This window comes from Podarcis vaucheri, assembly GCF_965113315.1.
Source record: "Podarcis vaucheri genome assembly, chromosome: 1".
NCBI lineage: Eukaryota > Metazoa > Chordata > Lepidosauria > Squamata > Lacertidae > Podarcis > Podarcis vaucheri.
Genome location: NC_138759.1, coordinates 23,758,837 through 23,776,783, shown reverse-complemented (window position 1 = coordinate 23,776,783; position 17,947 = coordinate 23,758,837).

The following is a 17,947-nucleotide window of genomic DNA, read 5'->3' as shown; positions in this document are numbered from 1 at the left end:
TTTGTTCTGGGCTCTACTGAAAACCTTTTGGCTCCACATCCAGACCCACTAAAAAGTGCTGCACTATCTATGTCAGGTGGCAAAGGAACCAACCCTTGCGGCAGGTTGGTAGGAACAGATAAGACAAGGAAAAGTCCTTACCATCCACTTTTTACAGTGGTGCCTCGCAAGACGAAAAGAATCCGTTCTGTGATTCTCTTCGTCTAGCGGTTTTTTCGTCTTGCGAAGCAAGCCCATTGACGGATTAGCGGATTAGCGCTATTAGCGGCTTTTAGCGGCTTATCTGCTGATCGGATCAGCTGATAAGCGGCTTAGCGGCTTAGAAAAGGGGGGGAAGGGAAAAAAAACAGCAGGAACTCGCAAGACATTGTCGTCTTGCGAAGCAAGCCCATAGAAAATTCGTTTTGCGAAGCACCTCCAAAACGGAAAACTCTTTCGTCTAGCGAGTTTTCCATCTTGCGAGGCATTCGTCTTGCGGGGCACCACTGTATTCCATATTTACATAGAATGGTTTGGGAGCGCAGCCTCTTGGAATAACGGCATTGTCCCAAGTAAATCTCCATCCCCTTCTTCATTTGTCAACAGCACCACCACCTCTACGGTTGCCACTTAGGACCACCACTCTCTCAGCTCTTTGCTCTCCTACTTTAAGGCTTGCCGGGTTCCGGGAGATGGTGGGTCTGGAATGCTTTCTAGTGGTAACATGTCAGCCAGCTGCTCCAGCTCTGCCTCCTCCTCCTCTCCCATTATTTCCCAACTTTCCCCCGATCTTCCTCTGATTTGTGACCTCCCTCAAACCCCTGTTGTAATTCTGAACTGTCTTCTTTTCCTCTGGAAGGGTCAGACTGGGGAGGCAGTCTCCACCATTCCTCCTCTGCCCAGTCCCTGACAATCTATGTCCAGGCCAAGGGTGGGGAACCTGTGGCTCTACAGAAGTTGTGGGACTCTGACTCCCATTAGTCCTAACTAGCATTGCCAATGGTTAGTGACTGGAGTTGTAGTGCAGCCACACCTGACTGTCTGCAGCTTCCCCACCCAACTCAATGAAGAACACCATGTTCTGTCCAGGTTCTGCCCTGAGATGTACTTTCAGTCTGCGCCCATACCCTGCCCAGGCATCAGCATTTTCCATTTTAGATGCTGGCAACTTTATTTACAAAGCCAGCTTCTTGGTAAATAACCTCTAGGAGCCCTGATGCCTATGCGCTACATCCATTGTAGGAGCCCTTATGCCACTGAACACAGACCCTCCAAGCGTCCCTATTTTCCAGGGACAGTCCTGGATTCACAGCAGCTGTCCCTGCTTTCCCTTTGGACATTTCTATTCCCATTGGAGAAATGTTGGAGGATATGGTAGGAGCAAATATACCTGAAAAATTGTCTCCACCCACATCATTGAGCCCAGACACTGAGGTCCACCTACGAGGGCCTTCTGGCAGTTCCCTCACCGTGAGAAGCAAAGCTACAGGGAACCAGGCAGAGGGCCTTCTCGGTAGTGGCACCCACCCTGTGGAACGCCCTCCCATCAGGTGTCAAGGAGATGAGTAGCTCTATAACCTTTAGAAGATATCTGAAGGCAGCCCTGATTAACGTTTTGTTATGTTTTTATATATGTCAGAAGCTGCCCAGAGTGGCTGGGGCAAACCAATCAGATGGGCAGGGTACCAATGATTACGGACGTCCCTATTTTCAACAGAGAAATGTTGGAGGGCATGGATCAGTTGCTGAGAATCGCAGGTGGAGCAGAGTGCTTATGAAACCAAGTCCTGCTTGTGTTCTTCCTCAAGGCATCTGGTCAACCACTGTGAGAATGGGATGCTGCACTAGAAGGGTCATTGGACTAATCCAAAAGGCTGCTCTTACATTCTATGTCCTTAAGCACATGCTGGAAAGGCAAGCATCACCCAAATGACAGCTTCTTCCAATTTTATACAAATCTATCCAGGCTGGATAATGAAGCTCAGGTGTTGGTTGTAAGTAGGACTCAGATTTTGCCAGCAGATTTTCTGTGCAGCTTAATGGGTCCCATTATTCAGTCTTACCCCTTCCTTCCCTCCTGCAGCACTGGCAAGCCAAGGCAGCCCCTTGAGCATTTTCTTATATTTTCTAATATTCCTAAATCAAATTGTTGCAACATGTGAACTTGTAGTGACTCACGGCCTAGAAGAGATATGGTTTAGTTCCAGGGGAAAAAAGTCTCTCCCTTTTTCTCTCGGCATGGGAGAGAAGGTTAAAGCAAATTTCGAAATCCTCACTGTGCCATCTGTCCCCTTTATTACGGAGCTGGCAGCTTCTGCGTGGTTAATTTGCCATCGGTGCTCGTTTTTTGTTGTTGCTCATCAGAGTTGATTTGCCTTGCTTATGGGGGAGAGCATGACTCTCATGCATTCCTTTGGGATCAGGTCCTCATTCTCTGCAAGCTAGCCATAGTTTCCTTGTAATACTCCATAGAAACACTGTTGTTGTTGTTGTTGTTGTTGTTGTCGCTGCTGCTGTTTTCCTGCCCTTCACTCTAAGGTCCCAGATGTGGGTTACAACCATTCAAACACAACATTAAAAACAGTCTGAAACAACAACCACAGAAATCCAGGGTCTGGAAACCAAGCCTGATGAGGAATGGTTGAAGGAGCTGGGTATGTTTAGTCTGGAAAAGAGGAGACTAAGAGGAGATATGAAAGCCATCTTCAACTGTCTTAAGGACTGCCATGTGGAAGCTTGTTTCCTCCTGCTCTGGAGGTAGGACTCAAACCAATAGCTTCAAGTTACAAGAACGGGGATTCTGACTAAACATCAGGAGGAATATTCTGACAGTAAGAGCTGTTCGACAGCAGAACAGTCTCCCTCGGGAGGTGGTGGACTTTCCTTTCTTGAAGATTTTCAAGCAGAGGTTGGATGACCAGCTGTCATGGATGCTTTAGTTGAGAGTCCTGCACTGCAGGGATTGGGCTGCTACCATCACCCTAGTCTCAGACTCTAGGCTTGCTTTCATGGGCAGCCTCCAAGACTGATGAAGATTCCTTAGGCTGCCCATTTGACATTCCATCAGCCGCACTGCATACGCCAAGTTCGAGGCTACAACAACTTTGGTTTGATGAGTTTCCTAGGAGGTCCCAAGGATGGCAAATAGGACACCCTTCCATTCCTAGGTCTTCTCTGGCCTCTACACCTGCAGCACAATTCCTTCCATAATAACGCCATTGGGAGCTTATGCCCATCTTTTCTTTTAGACTCAGAACAGCAGCTGGTGTCACAGCAGCAATGACTTGATGCTGCGTTTTCCAGGTGTTAACCGCTGCACGGTTCAAGCCTGCTGTACCTTGCTTCGTCCTGAAGTAAGTCTGAGTAAGCCTCATCCATTGGGACTCACGGTTTTTGCCCGCCAGAAAGCAACTGTTTGCTAGCTTTGCATTGTGTGGGTGGTCTAGGAACAGGTTGCTGTCCAAGCTGTTTGTTGGCGGAGGCTGCTTGTCTATAGCACCGCCCTCATTAACTTCTGCAGAAGACCAAGGTCTGGAAGATGCAAACAGAGCCTTTCCAACCAATTAGCTGTCAACACCACCTACACTCTTATCCAGAGTCAAAAACCAACACATGCCTTCACCCTCTCTTCTTCAAGTTACATAATCTGTTTCTACGGCATTGCACTCACTATAACCAGAAAAGGGCCCGCATCGTTCTGAAGCAATTGTTTAGCCAACAGCAATAAATAAAAAAGGGGCAGCGGCTAATGAGTTGGAAGGAGCGCACATCACACAACAGATGAAGTGAGAGAGTTGAGTTTACATGATTTTTGTATACGTTAACTGGCGTTAAATTGAACGCAGAGAAAAATAATGCCACGATGAAACTGCACAACCGGACACCTTCACGTGCCCCAGCTGCAACCAAACATGTCTCTCCCCCATCGGTCTCTACAGCCACAGCATGTGCCGCAACCTTCCCACAGTTTGACTTCACCCCCAAAGGTGCACTCCTCCATTGTCTCTAGAGGCAGATGGATGCCAACCAAACCGACATAAAATTCCTTCCTCCTTTCTGTGTCATAATACTATTACCAATACTAAGTATTTGCATAGCGCTTCGAAGTTTTCAAAGCTCTTTGTGTACTTTATCTAGTGGCAATCCTTACAACAGCACTGCAAGGGAGGGCTAACACCTGCCCTCCAGATGTTGCTGGAGCACAGCTCCCATCATCCCATCATCAACTATTGGATATGCTGTCTAGGGCTGATGGGCATTGGTGTCCAACAGCCTCTAAGGGGCATTACATTGACTAACCTGGCTGTAAAGTGAGTTAGGATTATTATGTGCGCGCGTGCACACACACACACACACACACCATATTGTAGATGGGGAGACTGAGTGCCTAAGGCCACCTAATGGCACCTAATGGTTCATGGCAGAGGCGAGATTTGAACCGTGGACTTCCTGATCAAGCTTAAAGGTACACAGCTTAAAGGCTGTGTACACACCATACATTTAAAGCACACACCTTTCCTGGAAACTGTAGTTTACCCCTTAAAGGTAAAGCACCCCAGATAGTTAAGTCCAGTCGTGACTGACTCTGGGGTTGCGGCACTCATCTCACTTTACTGGCCAAGGGAGCCGGCGTTTGTCCACACACAGTTTTTCTGGGTCATGTGGCCAGCATGACTAAGCTGCTTCTGGCGAACCAGAGCAGCGCACAGAAACGCCGTTTACCTTCTCGCCAGAGCGGTACCTATTTATCTACTTGCACTTTGACGTGCTTTCGAACTGCTAGGTTGGCAGGTGCTGGTACTGAGCAACAGGAGCTCACCCCGTCATGGGGATTTGAACCGCCGACTTTCCAATCGGCAAGCCCTGGCTCAGTGGTTTAGACCACAGCGCCACCTGAGTCCCAAGTTTACTCCTTACCGATTTACAATTCTCAGCACCTTTAACAAACTACAGTTTCTTTCTTCGCTTGGCCTCACCCCCACTGCTGTTGTCGCTGTGAGAAGGTAGAGAAGGAAACACAGCACAGCAGCAGCGGTGCTGGGGGAAGGACGAATGGACAAAACCTCTCTCCCCTCATTCTCCACCTCACCCCTGCTAGCAGCAGTGACAGGAGGAGCGGGGGAGGCCACCCTGCACTGATTCTTTCAACCCCAGACATTGGAGGTTGAAAGAATTCATGTGGGGTGGCTTAGATCTTTCCCTTTCCACCCTGCTCACCTGCCTCTCTCCACTTCTGGTTCTTCCCTCACTGTCTTTGCTCATCCACTCTCGCTTACCTGCTCAGCCAAACTGTGGCCTAGGCACCCTTCCCTACCCCCTGACCTCAACATTGCTAAGGTCAAAATGGCATCATCGGTGCGAGGTGGGAAGTAGTAGCATAGCAGGGCAGGTGTTGGGGAGCTGCTCCTGCCTGCTCCTCTGCACTTCTCCTGGACTACCCATCACCTGTGCCGCTCGCCTGCACCACCTGCCTTCTGCTCTGCTGTCATGCTGCAGTTCATGTGATGACATCCTTCCAATTTTATTATATAGTTAGAAAAGATCTAAAGATCACCATTGCTCAGGGAGTAGAAGGCAGTGCCTGTGTGGCCCATAGCCTTTCTAAAATTGTAGGGATGTTTGAACCAGGGCGCAATCCAACTAGCCAGACCAGTTCTGGAGTTGTTTCTGCAGAATATATGTAGCATTAACCAAGCCATTGGTAGGATATTGTAATTGGGGTTTCTGTTTGAATCAAAGCCCTTCTGTTTCCTTGACGAAATCTGATTTTTAAAATATATGTTGTGTCAAAAGTTCAGGTTGATTGCTTTCCTTTGATGCACATGCCAATGGCCTGGAGTATCTCAATGATTGGTTTCAAAGAAAGCAGCAACAGAACTCCTAAGTAATTTTCAGCTCGAATACTCATTGCAAAAATTGCTTCAAATGGAGAATAAATGGCACCTGTTTTGATCTCCTCTAAATACAATCTTTCATGATCTGTCATATTACCACTGCTGAGGTTTCAATCAAAAGGGGATCTTTGAAAGAGAAAAAAAATGCTATTTTGGGAGGACAGTTATTTAAGTGTGTAATAGTTTTGCTGTTAGCTGCTCTGCTTTATGGCTTTGTTGCAAACGGCAATGGCAAAGTTTCAATTCATAATTTGCAAATTCCTTGTAGGAAAAATCTGTAAGCCCAAAGCAGGCAGGAAATTATTATTTTGTTCATTCGGATGTGCCATGTGCATTTAAGAGTGCAATTTCTCATGCATATTTCCCCATACTTGCTCCTCTGTGGAGGAACCAGTGGGTAGTTTACCAAAATATCAGCTTGCCCTGGTGAATCTGCATGGTCCTATTGAGTAGCAAATAACATTTATGTCACACTTCTGGGCTTGATAGTGCTGCTCTCTCAACCCCCACAACAAAAAGCCACTGTCCTAGTATTTATAGCACACTTTGCCAATGCAACAGTCATGTATTTCCTGCCAAATTGCAGGGACGACTGCTGCACACAACTCAAGTTCCCTCTGTACCTGAGGTAGGTGTGGCAGAGTAAATGGTCTCCTGTGTTCACGTGCTCTTCCTCCAAGGATCCCAAAGTCCTCCTCCTGCCATTTTATCATCACAACACCTCTGTAAGGCTAAGACAGTGATTCTCTCAAATTCACCCAGTAAGCTTCATAACTGAGTGGGGAGTTGAATGCTGGTCTTTTCAGTCCTAGTCCAATACTCTAACCCAGGGATGGAAGACTCATTTTCAACCTGGTGGGTGTGGCCTGGGGCAAAAGTGGGAAGAGCAATGTACATAAATTTTAATTCCGTGCAGTAGGCTAGTTTCAGCATAGCTCTACCCTGCTCCAACTCCTATCCAGGCAAACAAGAAGCATTATCAGAATTCACAGACTCATTTCAGGCAGGCAATAGGGGTGTGTGTGGGGGGGGTGGCCTAATGTTCTTTATAAGCCATTTTACAAAGGGAGTCCTTTGAGGACTGAGAGCAAGGGTGCCAACACAAATAAAATATGGGGGGGGGGGCAGATAAGCCCAACCTTCCATAATTGATCGCTTCATGTGGCGAACACACAACTTTGCCCATCAACCTGGGGGGGGGGGGCAACCCCCTCAAAAAGCAATAACATCTGACTTGTGACTGAATAGGTCTCCCTGGTCAAAGCAAACTTGTTCCAGGAAATAAAACATGAGAGCCATTACCACTCCTTTCTTGCCAACCAGAGGTGCCAGCTTGTGAGTGTAATTGAGGAAATCAGCCCTGAGTGCTCACTGGAAGGACAGATCCTGAAGCTGAGGCTCCAATACTTTGGCCACCTCAGGAGAAGAGAAGACTCCCTGGAAAAGACCCTGATGTTGGGAAAGATGGAGGGCACAAGGAGAAGGGGACGACAGAGAATGAGATGGTTGGATGGTGTTCTTGAAGCTACCAGCATGAGTTTGACCAAACTGCGGGAGGCAGTGGAAAACAGGAGTGGCTGGCATGCTCTGGTCCATAGGGTCACGAAGAGTCAGACTAAACGACTAAACAAATCACGCATGTGACATCACATGCCGAGCCGAACTCAGTGGCAGAGCAGTTTCAATGGCCAGCCGCTCCTCCTCCTCCTTCTCCTCCTGCTGCTACTGGCAGGGGCCTGCTTCAACCCTCCTTCCCTCCCATTCTCCTTCCCTTCCACGGCAGGAGAATGAGCTGAACACTGAAGTCGCGCTGGGCTCTGCATTTGGCCTCCTCTGCCCCCTGGTTTTTTTTTTGACATTTGGGAATCCTCAAATATTGAGTGCCCCCTAAAGGGCTCAGCCCCCAGGCTCTGGCGCCCCTGTTCCCAACTTACTGTTGTACGCTTGGCAATGATTCATGCAAACCGGAACACTTATAAGTCCCACTGATTTCAGTGAGAGAGTGAAGCATGTGCTTCAGGGTCACGAGGCAGCCTCTAGCTCTTCACATCATGACACGATAAGGGAAATCAATTTTAACACCTCCAAGTTGGAAAACGATCAGGGCTTCTGTTACAGACCTTGTTTGGCTATGGCAAAGCTGTGCCTTTAAATCCCCATAAAAGCTACTATTATATTTCTTAATTGCATGGCCTGTGAGGCAACTTCTAGGAACCTAGACTGAGTGCTTTCATATCCATGAACTACATCCATTTGTGTTCATGAAAGCTCACATTTATGTACACTAATTTGGCAGATTAGAATGGCATAACTCATGAAATACCCAGTTTTTCTTCATTTGTGTATTTTGAAAAGTTCATACAATGAGTGTCCAAGAAAGCAGATGTTTATGCATAAAAGAAAAAAGTGGCAAATGAAACATAAATAAAAACATTACTAAGGCTTTTCCCTCAAACATTTCCCTGTGAGCCTGCTTACTCATGACAAGCCAATTGAAATATCTTCAAATATTGTATGGAATTTTGCTTTTATTCCTCCACTCCTAGCTAAGGATGATGCAAGTGTGAGAGCGGGAAGAGAAAAACTGAAGTTTGAGTCAGAATAAAAAGGTCTAAGTGAGACAGAGTGGGCTCAATCAAGTTCTACAGCAGACCCACTAAAATAAGTGGATATACAGTGGTACCTCGGGTTACATATGCTTCAGGTTACATACATTTCAGGTTACAGACTCCGCTAACCCAGAAATAGTGCTTCAGGTTAAGAACTTTGCTTCAGGATGAGAACAGAAATTGTGCTCCGGCAGCGCGGCAGCAGCAGGAGGCCCCATTAGCTAAAGTGGTGCTTCAGGTTAAGAACAGTTTCAGGTTAAGAACAGACCTCTGGAACGAATTAAGTACTTAACCCGAGGTACCCCTATATCTCATTTAGGTCTATTAATTTCAGTGAGTAGAACTTAGTTGTATACAATGCAGAGAAATGAGTTTCGTTTCAGTGTGGTCACACCTACACCATAAGTTTAAACCACCAAGAGTCACGACCTTGGGCCAGTAGTTTGTTATGGGTGCTGGGAACTGTAGTTCTGTCCTGGATTTACAGAAGCTGTCCTGGTTTCTGTGTTGATGCTGGAATGTCCTGCTTTTCCTTAGGACGTCCCTATTTTCATTGGAGAAATGTTGGAGGTTATGGAGTTTGCATCCCCCTGAGTCAAGGAGATAAGTACAAACCCTTTAGAAGACATCTGAAGGCAGCCTTACATAGGGAGTTTTTAAAAAATATTTAATGTTTTATTATGTTTTATATGTTGGAAGTTGCCCAGAGTGTCTGGGGGCAACCCAGTCAGATGGGTGGGGTATAAATAAATTATTATTACTACTGCTACTGCCACTACTACTACTATTACTACACAAGGAGGGTATGGATCAGGGCTGGTGTGGCCTGGAGAGAAAGGTGTGGTCTGGGGAGCAGCATGGCATAGGGAGAATCCAGAAGGCCTAATGGAGATGAAAGAGGGTTCCTCACCCCTGGTTTAAGCTGTGCCTCTGCCTGAACTCCACCTGTATATTTCTAAATGAACTCAAATATTGCAGAACACCTTCATCTTCCAGTGAGTGACCTTCCTCCTAAAGAAACCCAGCCCAGATAAGCACTGCTCTCCTGGAACTGCTCACCAGGGGTGAGCATAATAATATAACCCTGATTGATGGCACCGAATCCTCAGCTAAACATGACCAGGACTGTTACAACACTATGGAAAGATGTTCAGGCGCAGCCTCAAAGAACACCTCCCTGAAACTGGCGTTTTGTGAGTTAATAAAGATCAAGCAGTTCTCCGGGTCTCTCCCTGTGGTCATGATGAGTGTTGGAATATGGTGTTCCAGGAGTGGACAATAGGCCGGACTTTGGCGAGATCTATGCTCAGTGCCCTGCCCTTGCCATAGAACACATCGCGTGACTGTGGGCCAGTGACTGGCCTCATTTGGGCATTACAAGAATGAGCCACCTGGAGACTTGGACTTGATTCCTCCCTGCCTCCTGCAATGTCGCCACAATAATGAATTTTTGTTTGAGATTAACCACAGCTTGTTGCATTGTCTGAACCTGGACAAACCAACTTAAAGCTGTCATTTATGGCTTGTTTTATATAGCCACAGTTAGGATTGTTGTTGTTGTTTAGTCGTTTAGTTGTGTCTGACTCTTCGTGACCCCATGGACCAGAGCATGCCAGGCACTCCTGTCTTCCGCTGCCTCCCGAAGTTTGGTCAAACTCATGCTGGTAGCTTCGAGAACACTGTCCAACCATCTCGTCCTCTATCGTCCCCTTCTCCTTGTGCCCTCCATCTTTCCGAACATCAGGGTCTTTTCCAGGGAGTCTTCTCTTCTCCTGAGGTGGCCAAAGTATTGGAGCCTCAGCTTTAGGATCTGTCCTTCCAGTGAGCACTCAAGGCTGATTTCCTTCAGAATGGATAGGTTTGATCTTCTTGCAGTCCATGGGACTCTCAAGAGTCTCCTCCAGCACCATAATTCAAAAGCATCAATTCTAGGATTAACCATGGTTTAAGATTCAGACAATTCACTAAGCTGTGGGTAATTTAAAATGGAAGCAGAAGGTTCTGGTCTCAGGCTCACGCCTTCACCCTTTTTCACTGATGCTCTGGATGCAGGCAGGGAAGAGGGAGAGCATAAGCCCAGGGGTTGCTGACATCCATCAGGCTAGACCATGGGACATTGTCCTGAGATTTTTGGGTGAAGGTTGAGGATAAAATAAATAAAATGGAGCAGTGACTCTCTAGAGATCTACCTCTAGTCTCAGGATCCTAGAAACTGGGCTCTGGGCCAGGCCTTATTATTCTGAGATGTGCTAGAAATATTTGTCATTTATTTGCTTTGCTGCTTAGATCCAGGCTTCTATTGTTGTTGTCAACGAGTCAGTTGTCAGCCAAAGAATTTCTACCTGGCAAATTCTTATGAAGCCTGTTGAGGATACAGCTCAGTGCCTCTTGTGCAGCAATTAAGTGAAAAGATAAGGCTGCGCTGCCTGTTTTTGCAAGCACCAGAGTTTTCCCTTAAACATTAAATGATGGGGAGCACTGTAGATTCTCTCTTTTCATGATCCATTATTCTCCGGGATATTTTTATGTTTTTCAACTTTTTCCGTACCTCAGGTGCTACGCTTAACCTTGAAATGTTGCATTATATTTTCCTGTCTTGCCACCTAGGATTTTATTGCTATCTTTTTGGTATATCTGTGATTTTGCAAAATGCCCTTATTTTCAGAGAGAGATGTAAAGCTATCTGATATAGCTTCCTTTCTAGAATAAAGCAAACCTGGGTGCAGCCAGGTAGAAGACTGCCACTTAAAAGCACTGTTCAGAAAACAGATTTTTCTGTTTTCCCCTCTAACATAGGCTGTATTCACAGTTTATTCCATTTTCCTAACATTTAATTTCCTCATTACATTTGAGTTTTCTCACAATCTAAAAGCCAATTCCAGAGATGTACCGGAATATAGTGCAAGCTTTGCATTCATTCCCCTATCATTTGCAAATGGATTTCCCCCGTAGTTTTTATTACACTAAATTCCCTAAATTTTAACAAATACACCTCCCAGTGGTTATTGTATTCAAAGAAAGTTTACCCTGTCACTTTCTAAGCTGCAAAAATGACAATTTATTTTCAAAAGTGGATTTGCTCAACTAGGGCAACAGCAGGGAACTTTAATCAGCTTTAACTGTGTAAACCTAAATTTTCTGGTATACATTTGAGTCCCTCCTACAAAAATACTGACAGCCAAAAGGACATCTAGCAACTGTGTTGTACAGTTATCTTGGAGACAGCTGACTGTGACAGTTTGTGCCCGTTTTTCTCCTCTGGGACTGCTATTGCAGGTGAACTTTCAAATGACAGCAGGAATCTAAAGAAAATGGCAACTAAGTCTGAAGTCACAATGCACTGGTATGCAAACACGTAGATATTTTCCCATAAGCCTTGTTGCTGTGCAACTTCCATTCATTTTGACGGGCACTACTTTTGTTGGACTGCAAGATCAAACCTCTCCATTCTTAAGGAAATCAGCTCTGAGTTTTCACTGGAAGGACAAATCCTGAAGCTGAGACTCCAATACTTTGGCTACCTCATGAGAAGAGAAGACTCCCTGGGAAAGACCCTGATGTTGGGAAGGATGGAGGGCACAAGGAGAAGGGAACGACAGAGGACGAGATGGCTGGATAGTGTTCTCGAAGCTACCAGCATGAGTTTGACCAAACTGCGGGAGGCAGTGGAAGACAGGAGTGCCTGGCGTGCTCTGGTCCATGGGGTCACGAAGAGTCGGTCATGACTAAACGATTAAGCAACAACAACAACAACAACTTTTGTTGATTATTTTATAAAATGACAGGACTTGTGGCTGCAAATTCTCTGAAAGTCACATCAGCGGATCCGATTACCCTACCTTTCCATCCTAGATATGTGCATAGTGCCTGTGCATTTGTTCAAAGGCACTTTTCCTTTCTCCGTGACCTATAGCTCAGTTTTAAGTCTTCCCTGATCAGTGCTTCTACCCATCAAAAGCAATGGCTGTTGTGCAGTAGATGTGCTCAGAATGCTGTAATGCAGAAGGTGGAGCAGGCCTGCTCCCTATTGCTCCTAAGGGCAGGATTAAAATCAAATGGGCAGGAATGGCAAAGAAGCGGATTTTGGATAGACACTAAAAGAGCCTTCCTAACAGTATGAGCTGTTAAGCAGTGGAACAGGGGGTTAGTGGGTTTTCCTTCATTGGAAGCATTTAAGCAGAGGCTGGATGGTCATCTGCCAGGGATTCTGCAGTTGCATCTTGCATTTACAAATTCTGCATTGAACTGGGGGTTGCTCTAGATGGAATCTAAGGTTCTGTGATTCTACAATTCTAAATCTGCAAAACCCAAATTCTTCTTACTAAATTTACTTTAAAAATTTTTTAAATACTTTTCAGGTTTATAAACTAACTTTACAATAATTTTAGCATTTCAAAACTTGACTTCCTTTCCCCTCTTTCTGCGGTTCCTTAATTTTTTTTTAAATATCTTCTGCATATCCAAATTAACTTAATTTGCTCATTTATTCATCCTCTTTAAATATATACTCTTATGAAACTGCAGGTTATTACAAGAATCCTGCCTATGTTCTTATCTGTTTACAATTTATCTGTAAATATTCAATAAACCATTTCCATTCTTTTATAAAAAGTTTGTAATCTTGATTTCTTATTTTTCCTTGTTCTTATATTCCATAAGTTTTTGTATCCATTCTTCCTTTGCTGGGACTTCTTCTTCTTTCCATTTTTGGGCAAGTAACGGTCTTGCCATTGTAGTAGCATACATGAATAAGTTTCTATACAGGTAGTTCTGTCCCTATAATTACCAAATGAAAGGCTTTTGGGGGGTTTCCCCCCAAAGGTTATTTTAAACATCCTTTTCATTTCATTATATATCATTTCCCAGTAAGCTCTGACCTTAAGCCTACTAAATTTACTAATATCTTATATTCATTTTGTGCTGTGGAGACACAGAATGGCAAGCTCTCCAGTCATTGATTTCAGTAGAATTGTTGCTTTGAATCAATTTATGTTGTAAGTGAATAATAATAATAATAATAAATTTATATGTCACCCATTTTATTAGGTTACCTCAGCCACTCTGGGTGGCTTCCAATAAATTAAAACACAGTAAGACATCAAAAAAATCCCTATAAAGGGCTGCCTTCAGATGACTTCTAAAAGTCAGGTAGTTGTTTTATTTCCTTGACATCTGACAGGAGGGCCTGTTAAGAAATTGAGAAAGCCCTCTGCCTGGTTCCCTTTAACATCACTTCTTGCAATGAGGGAACCACCAGAACAAATGCAAATAATAATAATATATTGCAATGTTTGGAAACGTATTTGCATTCAAATTCCATGCCAATAACCTTCTGAGGTATTTGGTAGAAATCTTTCATAGTGTGTGTGTGTGTGTGTGTGTGTGTGTGTGTGTATGTGTGTGTGTGTGTGTGCGTTGTTGTTGTTGTTGTTGAAGAAGAAGAAAAATGCCCCTTTCTCCCAATGAAGATGACACAGAGGATGTGCACTCTTCAAAAACATCCTCATTACATCTTTAGCAGGGCAACCGGAACCACTTGGTCTCTTGGGCAAGCAGTCTACCTGATTACGCATTGACCCAAAGCACAGTCTCTTGAGTAAATAACAAGGCATTTAGAGCTCTCCTAATTAGATATTTACCACAGAAAAGGGGGCCTCTCAAGTAGCCAGATGCGAATGTGGAGAATTTTAAATCGAGTCTACAAATTGCGGACATGAACAAACAGAAAGGATATTTTAAAAATAGTTTCAAGCCTCGTTCAATTATGCTAACTGACAGAAGAGGAGGAGCAGGGCTGGCCTGGGGAACTGCATTGCAAAATTCAGATAAGTAGGAATTTTGAAGGACGTCTGTTTCAGTTCTCCAAATTGTCCTGAAAAATGCAAATTGGATCAATTTGGCCTTGAATGTGAATTTCTCCCCTATCACTAGTCCTGACGTGTCAATAAAGAGGCCTGGAGAGTCATATTTGGCCCCCATGCTGCCCTCTACGCCTGCCTTAAGGAATAGTCAAAATTAAAAAAAATTCCTTCCAGTAGCACCTTAAAGACCAACTAAGTTAGTTCTTGGTATGAGCTTTCGTGTGCATGCACACTTCTTCAGATACACTGTGTATCTGAAGAAGTGTGCATGCACACGAAAGCTCATACCAAGAACTAACTTAGTTGGTCTTTAAGGTGCTACTGGAAGGAATTTTTTTTAATTTTGACTATGGCAGACCAACACGGCTACCTATCTACTGCCTTAAGGAATGTGTGCCTTAAGATATTCTGAAAGGTTGACAATGTGATTCTTTGGATTGGCAGCAACCTATTTATTTATTTATTTATTAATTAAAAGCCTGTGTCCTTGATTTGCTTTGTCAAGCTAGCTTACCATAAAACACCGGCAACACAATAAAAATACTATCGTTCACAGACAATTTAATTTGGGCTTGCTTGCACCTATAACTGAATTGGACTTCAGCATTTTAAAATCAATCAGTTGCATCTATCAGGTTGTGGGGGGGGGAGTTGCGGTGGGGAGGGGAGGCGGTTACCCTGATTTGAAAACAACTTGCACCTGCTCATGCATTGATTTTGGATGCCTTTATCACTGATAGGAGGGTATGCGAAGCGGGAGCTTTCCTGACCTCAGCTGTTGCAATGTGTCCTGTCACTGATGTGGCAAAATATACCTTCCCAAGGCAGCTGAGCTGATCCCTGCCTCCTACGCTGCTCACGGGAGCAGGTGAATTCCGTCAGAGAAGAAAGCAGCTGACAGCCATCCCAAAATAAACATTTCTCCTCGTTATCTGAGGGCCAACATAGCAGCTGTTCTCAGGGCTGTCTTAAGCATATGCGGTACCGGGGTGCAAAGATCCCCCAGAGTTGTCGACCTTTTTTTAGGGAGCTGACACCACGCTTATATCTCTGCTCAGGAAAAGAAAACAGGAAACATAGAGGAGCCCAGCGAAGCCAGGCACCTCATGGTGTAAGCAACGTGCAATGGGCGGGCCTCTCCGTGGCCCTACACCAATCCCAGGTGCACAGGAGGGCAGAGCCGGCCGCCCGCCTCAGCGCCTCGCTGGCTCTCTCGCGGCACAGAGCCACCTGCAGCAGAAAAGCCGGCAACCGATGGGTGGGCTCTTCCCCAGACTCCAACTCTCGGGCCCTGGACTCTCAGCCTGGCACCCCTAGTGCCTATGGTTAAGACGGCCCTGGCTGTTCTCCATAACATTCCACTTGTGACACCGCACCCTACAGAATATCATAGGGACTGGTGACCCAAAAACAGGCATATTCTGCCATTGCTCCTATATTATGGGGTGTCCTTCCCCCTGCCCTGTGTGAGGCAGCAACCACCAGTTACTTCATTTTTTTATATATAAATTTTTATTAGTTTTACAAAAAAATTTAAACTATACAAACAAATAAAAAGACATACAAACATGTATAATTTCATAACCTTATTTTCATACCCTTCATTTCTCGGACTCCCCCATACCTCCCCTTCCTGCATCCCAATGTCCAAATTTATTTCAACAACTTCTAAATAATTTTGTCAAACATATGTCTTCCTAGTCTTTCCTTCTACTTAATCTTAAATCGCTGTAATCTCCTTATCTTCTCAAAACCTCGACATTTTAGCATTCATCAACTTTATAATAGTTCTTAAGATAAATTTTAAATTTCTTCCAATCTTCTTCCACTGTCTCTTTCCCCTGGTCGCGGATTCTGCCGGTCATTTCAGCCAGTCCCATATAGCCTATCACTTTCATCTGCCATTCTTCCAGGGTGGGTAGATCTTGTGTCTTCCAATACTTTGCGATGAGTATTCTTGCTGCTGTGGTAGCATACATAAAAAAAGTCCTATCTTTCTTTGACACCAATTGGCCGACAATGCCCAAGAGAAAGGCCTCTGGTTTCTAGCAACCACCAGTTACTTCAGATGCTTTGTGAAGATGTATCCTTTTGCTTAGGCTTTCCCTAGACTCTGATTTATGTATTTGGTCCCCCTGAGTTCTTGTCTTATTTGGGTGGGTATGTACGTATTTATTCATTTCACATCCCACTTCTTTCTCTCCAATGAGCTCAGGGGTGTGTGCATAGTTCTCCCCCCTCCCTATTCAATCCTAGGCTAGGCTGAGAGAGGCAGCCTAGTGAGTTTCGTGGCCAAGTGGGGATTTAAACCCTGGTCTCCCAGGTCCTAATCCAAGAGGCTAACCACGATGCCACCCGGGCTCTCCAATATGCTCTTTTATTGGTTCCCAGGGCTGTACCTTTGCTACTTCTTTGTTTTTCTTCTGGTCAGAATGGTTTGCAATTTAAAATGTGATCCGTATCCAAAGGATTCAAGGGATCCTCATCTGAAGATGGGAGAGTCAGCAAAATGGCAGCAATAACCAAACAAATGACTCTGAATAATGGGAGGAAGGGAACCCATGCATTTCAAACACGTACTGGGTCTAGTCATTTTTCAGTGCTTCGTTACGCAAACCAGTTCCCCTTTTCCCTTTGATTAGATGCTTATGTCCTGCCCATTCCCACACATAAACTCAAGGTGAGGCTATCATTATTTTGTTTATTTTTGTCAGTTATCCAAGTTCCCATTAAACAGTCGTTACAAACTAGATCAACATACTTCTCAAGAGCAAGCTAGTTTTGTGACAGCAGCTCCTCACACGCAGGGGCCAAGTTCAAGTTTTTTGGTACTAATATGTTGGGCCCTATACAGCTCAGGACTGGGTTACTTGAGAGACCACCTTATCTGTAAAATAAAACAAGCCACTGCATTCCGCAGGCATTACTCCCTGAAGTCCCCAAGCTACCAGAAGCAGGCTCCACAATAACTTGGAGCAGGGCTTTCACTGTGGCAGCCCCTGTTCTCTGGAACTGTTGAGATACGACAAGCACCCACTACCTCCCCTTTCCAGAAACAATTAAAGACATTTCTGTTTTGGCAATATTTTCTAGCAGCATGAAGAGGTCTCTGCCTTCGCTGTTCATTTTGCATTGTTTTAAAACCAATTTTCAGTTGCTGTTTTTCTACTGTTTTTACAGCTATTTGGGCTGCTTTTATGGTATGTCTGCAGATTGCCCTGAGACACGTGGAAAAGGTGATTTGTTGATTAATTTAATGGTGTTGGTGATAATAGTAACGATAATACTCTGGGGTCTCAACACCTGCTTGAGGTTCTGCTGTATTCCAACACTGGATCCATTTTGGGAAACGTCAGATTTGAATAATGCAGTTCTAAAAACATTTGCAGGCAAACCTCTATAGATATTTTTAGGTCACAGAAATGTCTTATCTTGATATAACTGAAATTATGTTTTTCTGGATGAAGGAGATCTTTTTAGCCAGACTGCTCCATCCTGCTTCCTAGACATGGGATCACGCTGCATTAATAGCAGTGCAAGTTGCCATTGGTGTTGCTTCAGCTTAAACTGACCAATAGGATTGGGGAATTGGAATTCTGAATAT